This window comes from Lolium perenne, chromosome 2, assembly GCF_019359855.2.
Source record: "Lolium perenne isolate Kyuss_39 chromosome 2, Kyuss_2.0, whole genome shotgun sequence".
Lineage (NCBI taxonomy): Eukaryota > Viridiplantae > Streptophyta > Magnoliopsida > Poales > Poaceae > Lolium > Lolium perenne.
Window position 1 is genome coordinate 111,497,529 of NC_067245.2, and position 10,583 is coordinate 111,508,111.

The window sequence follows — 10,583 nt, forward strand, 5'->3', positions numbered from 1 at the left end:
GGTGATGTCACACTCTGGAATAGTCTCTGTCTTTGGACATCTCAATCCTTTTGGGGATCTGGTTAAGCAATGGGCGGGCGTCACCATTAGTCTACCTATCTAGTGAGCGAGTTGTAGTACGAAAGAATGTCTTTCTGGCTGCTACGTGGGTGTGCTAGCCTACATAGCTTTGAGTTAAGGCTGCGAAAAATAGCTCTGTTCGTTAACCTCGAACTATGTATGTATTTCGAGAGGAGCAAAATGCACCGACAGTCTATGAACTTGGATGGGATGTGCACTTTATTAGCACATAACCTGGCAGATTCTGCCGCCACCTGGGTTGCAAGTTCAGTACGACTGAGGCCAAGCTCGCAAGAATATCGTCACGTTAGCTATGACAATAATACTAAGAAACCCTTATCAAACATGTCACATAGGGTTTATGAGAACCCTTCCGGATAGTAATAATCGCATGCGGCTAGCCCTTAGGATGACAATCTCACTTTGAGGATCGGTGGTGAGTTTATTTGTTCAGCAAGGGGCTCGGGTCAACAGGTTTGGATCAAAGACACGATATAGATGATGAAAAGCTTCTTTCAGACTTCATATTGGCTGTAACCACATGAGTGTACAAGGATTTATAAGGTAAACTTGACGGGCTCACTACTAGGAAATCCATCTTCTGTGGCGCACCATTTTCAGCTTCTGTGGCGCATATGCCATGCGCCACAGAAGTCACACGACATATATTTATTTCTGTGGCGCATGTCGGGATGCGCCACAGAATTCTGGCGCATGGGGTAACATGCGCCACAGAAAGGATGAACATTCTGTGGCGCATATTGGAGGACGCGCCACATAATTGTGCACCGGATTATGTGGCGCATCTTCCAATATGCGCCACAAAATTGGTTTTTTTAGGATTTTCGAATTTCTTGCATTTCAGTACTATATCCAGATATTATACAGGAAATATATAGTACTATACAGGAAATATACATAGAAGATCCAGAAATACAAGGAGAATACATTTTATACGCGAAATGACATGATACACTCACAAATGTTCATCATTACATCATTTAGAGCCAAATTATTACACAAGTGTTCATTATCTCACATTATAAATGTTCACATGTCTTAGTCACCACCTAGACTAAAGTAAAATAGAGTACAACCGCGGTGCCGATGAGTAAGAGGGGGACCAAGAACTTCAGCCGGTTCGTCTTCTTCCCCAGGTGTCTCCTCCATTGTGCTACCGCCTCCTCTCTAGTCGCGTATTCCTTGTAGTTGTTCCTGCTGAACTTATGCACATGTTGGTGATAGTCCTGCCACTCCTCGTAGACACCTGGAACCCGACCCTTGTACACAACGTACGTCGGCATCTCTATTGACAAGGCATATTAGTATATCATATTAGTACATCATGCATATATGTTGATAAATATTAGAGCAAAGCATTCATAAACGTAACAGATAACATTGATGACAATCAGAGAACAAAGACCACATATAGTAAAGTTGAAAACAACAACAACGACCGTTTAGAGGTAGGTAAGTTAAGTTTGCGACACACACACACACGACGACGTCCATCGATACACACAAACCGATGAAGATAGTACTTAGAGTTTATGACCCACACACGACGTGTACCATCGATACACACACTAAGTCAAGGAGCAATGGCCTCGCAGGGCTCCGGGAACGCCTTATACAAATCTTTCGTCGTCCTCGTTCTAATGTCACCCTGCGCTTTGAGGCGTTCTTCGATGTCCCTCCTACATAACACTCTACCCTGGTGTAAGAGCCCCCCCCCCCCTATGATGACATCTTCAATGATGACATGTGATAACTTGACCTGGGTAGCATGGAAGTCTTATCTAAGATCATCATCGTCGATCTGCGCCAACTTTTCGGCCCATCCTCGGAGAACAGATGGCAGCATTAAGTTCTGGCTATCCTGGACAAACCCTTTAAAGGTGATGCATGACGTAGAAGGCCTCCTTCACGCAGCCAGCCGACTGCTTGACACATGGGAACTTGAGCACGTGCTTGAAATTGTGTTTGCCATCGTCTGTGAGACATTCTGTAATGTCCCAGGATTAGAGACGATCGAGGGGTAGATTTTAGAAAGGGATGTGCATTGCATCGTAAATTCTGGTGAAATTTCGCGTTTTTAAAACAAAACTGCATCGAAGGGGGACAAGTTTCTCTTTCGACACCTTACAGGGTTAGGGTTTCGAGAGTGCGACAAACTTGTTTCTTATTCAATTAGGTTAGGGTTTGAGAAGAGAGGAGAGGTATTGCATCACAACTTAAGTTGCATGATTGAATTCAAACCTAAGTTGACTTTGAATTTCAAATTCAAACATCAAATAAATATCTCATAATTCAATTGTGAGGAAATTCATTAAGTAAATTATAAATAATAAACAATATGAACAATTAAAATAAAGTAAAGCTCATTAGAGAAAACTTTGAGCTTTATTGATAAATACACAAGATACATTGTCTTTACAATATTCACAATTGAAATAAAAGAATAATTACAACACATTACAAGAATTTGCATAAATAGAAAAGGAAAAAGAAATGAAAATTACAATTCAATGAACAATTCTAAACTACAAGCTAATCTCCAATAGATGCTTCAGTTTGATCTTCACTGGATCTTCATTGATCATCTCCAAGCTCACTGCACACTAACACAACAAAGCAAGAGTTATGCCAAGTGGCAAAGCCACTTGGCAGGTTAGAAGAAAAATGGCAAATGAAGGGATATGATCACAGCTCTGCCGAGCTGATCCACTCAAGGCCAAGCACAAGCCAGATACCAAGCACTTAGCACACACACACAGCCAGCCTGCTCACCAGGCAGTGTGCATGCAGCACAACACACACACACCCGCAGTGAGTCACCAAGTGCTGTCAGGCCTTGTTGTCGACCAGGAGATCAAAGCAAGGTTCATATAAAACCTTTTCCACCACCAGAACCAGCAGTTCATCGATAGACCAGCAGCTGGGTAAGTTCACAAGAACACAAGAACACAAGAACAGGTTGAACAGCCACTGTTGTTCAACATATCTTCACAACCACAGAACTGAATCAAGCACCACAGGCTTGCTAGGAGGAGCAGGGCAAGCATAAGATCATCACAGAAGCAAATCGTCTACAACAACAAAACCATCTAGGAGCTGGAGTGAGGTATAAATCAAATCAACCTGAGCAAAACCAAGTTTTGCTCATAAATAAGCATCCAATGCATCACAGAAGCACAGAAGGGTAGGATACCCTGTTTGTGTCATCATCTGGCTGTAAAGCCATTTGGTGCAAGCAAATATGGGTAAAGACCATTAGGCAATCATCCTATGGGAACAACAGTTATGCAAATCAATGCATAATTGAAGAAATCCAGCAAAAGATGAAGTCACAGCTAGCCTAGCCCACACACTTAGCACCTACAGCTACCTATGCCATCAGACTATAGACAATTTCTTGTCTATATACTTTGTCAACATCAAAAGGCCACTGGAAGTCCAATATTGCATCATGCCAGTGAACAGCTGTTCCATTCCAGCAAACCATCATCAATCATAGCAAGTCACAGAGAGGGGAGCAACCATGACAGCATCACAAGTGCTGCCAGGGCCACCTCAACCCTAAGCCAGCACAAGAACCCACACATCATTATCCATTTGGATTCAGTAGAGGGCTAGGGTACACAACTGAGTGTTGGCATCCATCTAGCCCTGTCACAGTTAATAGGATGATCACAACTGCAAAGCAGTTCACATCACTTATCTATTTCAGTAAATCCAGGCAATACAGATAAGTGAACAACACAAATAATCAAAGCACCAGGGCCTTGCAGATGATCCAATGTATCATTGCAAGCATTCACTGATGCTTATGTAAGCACCAGCACACACCAGGACCAGCCTGTGTGATACACACACATCACAGGTTGAATAGAAGTGAAGCACTGAAACAACACAGCAGCTTTTACAAGCAACTGATGATCATATGATCATCAGAAGCTTGCTAGAGCATGCCAGGGCATGCTAGGGCATCACTGGCATCAACACATGAATCATATAAATTAAATAGCCACAGTTAAGCAACAATTGAATCACAGATAATCACATAAACCATTTTATGATTGTATCCATAAGCATATCATCAAGGAATTGATGTATATGGACAACAATTAAGCAAGGCAGAGCCTACCATGAGCCAACAACCTTTAATCATCACCCAAGCAACACTGGTTCTTGCTAAACAGCAAGAATCGCACACAGTAGTGAACCAGGGGAGCCAGAGCATAGCACAGCACAAGCAAGCAAGCAACACCAATGGCTAGGGATGCTCAGATGAGCATCTAGATAGATAATAGCATGCATAATCACAAGGGTGAGCAGAGACAGGAAACAAAAGAGGCATACGCCACAGTAGGATTAACACACGGGCATAAACTTGGGCGAGTAGAGCAGCAGCACCAACACTGGCATGGCCATGGCAGCAATGGCCAAGGCCAGTGGAGCATAGCAGCACGAACAGCAGCAGCACAGCAGCTCAGGAGCAGGCAAGTATGGCGCAACAGAGCACAACAGCTCATAAGCCAGCAAGCAAGGCGCAACAGTAGAGCAGTGGCATGGCGAGCATCTCTACAGAGAGATACAAGCCATGGCCAGAGTTAGAGGAGAAAGAAGAACAGGCACAGGAGGGTGAGAGAAGGGTGGCGCACGTACCGGGGCGAGCAGACAGGAGTCGAGGCCATGGCGGCCACGGCGGCGCGAGCCGTGAGCACGGCAGCACCTGGCCAGGCCAGGCCAGGCTCCGACAAGCGCCGCAGCACCCCGCACCACCATGGCGAGGTCCACGGCGGCGCCATCGCGCCTGGAACCCTGGGAGCTGCGGGATCGCCACGATCCCGTAATCCTAGCCGCCGCGAAGGAGGTCGAGGACGAGCGGGAGCAGCCTCTGCTCCAGATCGACGTGGATGAGGTTGACCGCCGTCGTGGGGCGCGTCGATTGCGCACCATGGCGAGGGCCAAGTCCGGCAGAGCTCGCCGGAATCGAGCGGCGACGGCGGAGGCGACGCGGATCACCAGAGAGGGGATTAGGGTTAGGGTTTCACACGCGCGCGAGAGAGAGAGGAGTGAGGCTAGTCGAGCCAGACCAGGTGGGTCGGTTCGACCTAACCCCACTGGGTTACACCGACAGGTAGGCCCAGGGGTAATTTGGTCATTTCCAAATTCATATAAAAACACAAACTTTGACCAAATTCTATAAAATCATTATAGCTCTAAAAAGATAATTAAAAATATGAAAACTACTCAGTATAAAAAACTCTATCATAATAAAATATGAAATGGAATTTTTGAAGTTAAACAAGAATAAGTTCAAATTTAATGATTTAAATAATCATTTAAATCACACATTTTATTTTCAATAATGAAAATAAGTCCATAAATTCATTTGGACTCTAAAAACACCTTGACAACATTTCAAGGTTGTATTTTGCCCTAAATAGAGTATCCCTAAATCATTCTTAGTATTAACCTCTCATGAAATGATAAAGACATCGGAAGGGGGGAGCAAACCCTAAAATTGGAATCATGCATAATTGCTTCTTTAACCATTGCCCTTATCGGACAATGATGCTATTTTTCAGCAACAGAGGACAAGGGTCAGTCCACACCATCCAACTGCAACACTTTGCAGTGTTCAGGCAAGTTCATCGCTTGCTCATGTCATTTGAGTATTTTTATCAAATTACTTGCAAAGTACTATAATTATCACTATTGCATGAAAATCAAAACCACTAGTTTCATTACTATGAATATGACTAAAAGGTGGGCAATGGAACCATGGATTGTGTTGATATGGTGGAGGTTCCATTGCACGGGTTTATATCCATCTAGGATTAAACAACAAATGTCGTCCAGTGATTCTTGTGCCGTAATACCCGTGTTAACCATAAGACCTGGAGTGGGACGGAATAGTCAATTGTATTTCCACCTCTTGTACATCAACGGACGCGCTTTACCGTAGACACTTGTATTCCAAGGGTGCATTTGGTGGCTGGGGAAGCCTAAAGTCCCCACGGCATTGTCCGTAGAACACTTGTAGCCCGAGGATCATTTGGTGGCTGGGGAAGCCTAAAGTCCCCACGGTATTGCGGTCTATGAGGGGTTGCATCTACCGGCGAAGGAGTTTGGTTCGATCCCGGACTGTCGTCGTGGTCGGGGTCCACCCTATAATGGGAATAATGGGACCAGCGAGGACCCAGGGTCGGGGATGCAACAAAGGGTGGGTGTGCGAGGTAGCGGAGGAATATAATTGGCAATGGCCTTATACCGGGCCTCACACCATTGGAAGTGTGAACGGGAAAGCTGCCCGGTTGGCACCAAGGTTAAGATCTCTTATGGGTAAAGCAACACACCTCTGCAGAGTGTAACGAATCGTGACCAGTCACTCCTTGTTCCGGGTTTTGGAACTGCGAACGCTGCCAGAAAGGAACTCCATGAAGTTCTAGTAAAACGGTGAAGGCTGACGGACATAGTTCTTTGAAATAAAAGCAACCTCTTGAAGAAATGTTTATCAAAACTTGCATTGGTATTAGACTTTCTGGTCTAATACCGTAGTTAGTGCATCAAACACCTCTTTTCTATAATATGAACTTGTTGAGTATGCTCGTACTCATACCACTCTTAAATCCCCTGCTTAGATTGTCTGAACCATCTGGAGGAGGACAACGACAACCCTGAAGGAGCCGACATCATCGGCTATGAAGAACCAGACCTCTCTGGAGGTGTCGAAGGTGTAGACTACCTTATAGTCTACGGAACCGGGGAGGGTTCCGGAGGAGAACAAGCTTAGACCTATCGAGTAGTAGTAGTATCCGAGTAGTATGAACTCTTAGTACTTAACTGCTCGAGGAGAATAAAATGTATAACCTAGTAAGACTGTTGTATTGTAAGTTAAGATGGGTTCGCCTCGAACCCAGGAGTATCCCTCTTAGGACCCAAGAGGAGCTCTGAGATGATATGTACATGTTGCTTGTAATAATAAATGAATGAGTTATGGACCTGCTATGTTCTGTTGTACTACTCCGAGGGATGTAATATTTGCGAATTGGTACTTCGTGAATGTTATATCAACGACTGGCATACTACAACATGCAGTGGTATGCAGGGTCACCACAGTTGGTATCAGAGCAAAAGCTTTGACCTTAGGTTGGAACCTAGTAAATGGGACGAAACGTTAGGAGTCAAATAGGATTAGTAAAGAATTCTCTAAAAATATGGTGTATATTCACTTGAGAATAAAACAATCATATGTTTTAGTGCGATAATTCTTTATTATCTCTATTATGATGCATTATTACTAATCTTATGTTCTCTCTTTTCTACAGCCAACTATGGCAAGTTCACGCCCGGGACGTAATGTGAAAGTGAAGCCGTCAAACTTGAGTGAATACGACGGAGGACTTGCAGACATTCTTTGTGCCATGTTACTTGAATTTGGGTGCGATCCCCAAATCCAAGTGATGAAATACTGGTACTATGACGGTCCAGTATTGGCAAAGTGTAGGGTAGGACTAATACTTCCAGAAGCCCTAGGAATGAGTGTAGTGATGCCAGCAGGTGAGGCTAGAACTATCCAAACAGCCTACCACATAGCTATCATGAGAGCAATCACTGATATTCGGGAACATAAGACGAAAGAGCTGATTGGTTCCGAATTCTCACACATTCCTCATATGGAGGAGGAAGATGATCCTATGCTTAACCACTTCAAGTATGCAAAACGCAAACCAGCAGAAGCCGCTAAGTATATGGATAATAGTCGCAACCTACTGTCGTTGTTCTTTCAATTGAACCGACATTTGTCGGGAGCAATTGATACAATGCTGGAAGAGTTCACTGCGCCCAAGGAGGAGACTAAGGGGAAGGAACCAATGGGGAATGAGGTTCACACACCAGTTTATTCAGCTGGTGATTACATTAGTATTGACCATCCCGAACAACAAACCACACCCATTACACCCAGGTACTTTCATAGTAGTTCCCATGGAGGTTATGAGGGTGGAGAGGAATCCGAAAACAATCAGCGTTCCGAGACTCCTATAGAAAACTCCACAGGTTGGCGTTGGGGATCAGATACTGGAAACCATAGTGATTCAGTTAGATATAACCCGGAGATGAATGAAGACACCACAACCCAGAACCAGAGTTGTCAGTATAATGGGGAAGACAATGGAGGGTATCCGATACAGATCGACTCGGATACGAATGTTGGAAATACCTATGGTGGAGTCACAGGGGAGTACACCCGATGGGTGGACTATGATGCACTGAATGACCAGTTCATGAACACTGATTTCTCCCTGGGATCATCCTCTGATTCCGACTACCAGCCGACGGGGAGACCTTATGTTCCAGGTTTTGTCAGGAGGACTACACGTTCGACCGGATGGAAGCCTGGAATGTACCGGGAGTGAAGCACGACTAGAGACTACCATGGGAGGCGAGACTACAATACAGTTGTACCACATGTATTGTAGTATGTAATATTTGTATAAATTTGTACATATACTTCAATAAGTGAGTTTGCATACTCACAACGTCACTGAGTATTGTAATAAGACCACTTAAGTATGTATATACACGGTATATGTTTTGTATGATTTGGATTTGCTTCTTGATTTCCATTGCGTGACTAGTTCTGTGCACAAAGTTGAGCTCAGAAAACTTGCGGATGGAGTAATTATGAGTACCACTTTGTGTTGCAGAACTAGGGGGATATGTCGGGAGCGCCGAGTGAGGAGAGCGAAGCACAGCGCCTCGAGCGCGAGGCAAAGCAGAAAGAGGAGGCGGATGAAGCAGCCAGAAACCAGTTTCCACCACCACCACCGATGACGCAGCAGAATTTCCTCCAGTACATGCAGATGATGGAGGAAAGATAGAGGATCACTATGGAGCAGCAAAATAAGTTCTTCCACGATCTGCTGCAACAGAACAAGGTAGAAAGACCTGAGAATCTGGGAGTCACTCTGTCAGACTTCCAGAACACCAAGACCATATCCTTTGCATACGCGCCCGAACCCATGGACGCGGAGGATTGGTTGATGGACACTGAGCGTAAGCTCAACACTGTTGGATGCAACGACCTGGAGAAGGTCATGTACGCAACACACTTGTTGTGTGGACCCGCCGCATCTTGGTGGGATAACATAGTAGCCGTTTATCCGGCTGAGAAGGTATTCACTTGGGAGGAGTTTAAGAGGAAGTTCAGGGAATCTAATGTCCCTGAGAGTATTGTGGAATTGAAGCGTCGAGAATTTGAAAGTCTCGAGCAGAATGATAAGGCTATCCTGACATACATCAGGGAGTTTTCTGGATTGTCCCGGTACGTCGTGGAGGAGGTCAACACTGAGGACAAGAAGAAGAAGAGGTTCATGCGAGGATTGAATCCTCAGTTCAAGGTACAGCTCAGGATGTTGAGAGCAACCGAGTTCCAGGAGTTGGTGGATGCAGCCATCACTCTTGAGGATGACTTCAAACAACTGCAAGAGAAGAAGAGGAAGAATGCTAAATTCGAGCCTAAGAGATTTGTCAGCAACAAGCCAAACATGGCTTTGAGTTTCAAGCCAAGGTACAACAACAACAACAACAGGAGGAACCAAGGATTCCAGCCTGGGAACCAGATAAATTGCCGAATCTGTGGAAAACCAGGAAACCTTTCCAAGGATTGCAGGAAGCCAAGGATAATATGCTTTGGTTGTCGCGAGGAAGGACACATGCTCAGGGATTTCCTTAAGAAGAAGAATGGAGGAGGTCAGTCAGGAGGAGGAGGAAACCGAGGCGGGAATACCGGAGGGAACTGGAAGAACAAGAAGCCCTTCGGCAAGTTGAACTGCACCAGCTTGGAGGAGGTGGTGAACTCCGATCAGGCAGTGATAGGTACGCTTCAGATACTTACTCATCCTGGCAAAGTACTTTTTGATACTGGTGCAACTACATCATTCATTTCTCAGCAATTCATCATCAAACATGGGATTAGATGCACTAAGTTATATAAACCCATAACCATACTTTCTGCGGGGGGAACAATATTAGTAACCCACACCAAACCTGGACAAGTCATTATGATCAATAAGTGTGCGTTTGACGCAGACCTGTTCATTCTACCGATGAAGGACATTGATGTCATTCTTGGTATGAACTGGTTAGAGGAAAATGGAGCACTGATAGATTGTACCCATAAGACAGTGTCTCTGAAAAGCCCAGGTGGAGAAAGAATCATATACCAAGGAGATAAGCATACTCAGATTGAAGTTGAGTTAAAATTGAATAGTATGAAGGAGGTGAAACTCGAGGACATTCCAATTGTCAACGAATTCCCAGATGTATTTCCTAAGGAATTACCTGGAATGCCACCAGATAGGGAGATAGAATTTACTATCGACCTAATTCCAGGAACAGCTCCAATTTCTAAGGCACCATACAAGATGGGGCCTAAGGAGTTGAAAGAACTCAAGGAACAGTTGGATGACCTGGAACAGAAAGGATTCATACAGGAGAGTATTTCACCA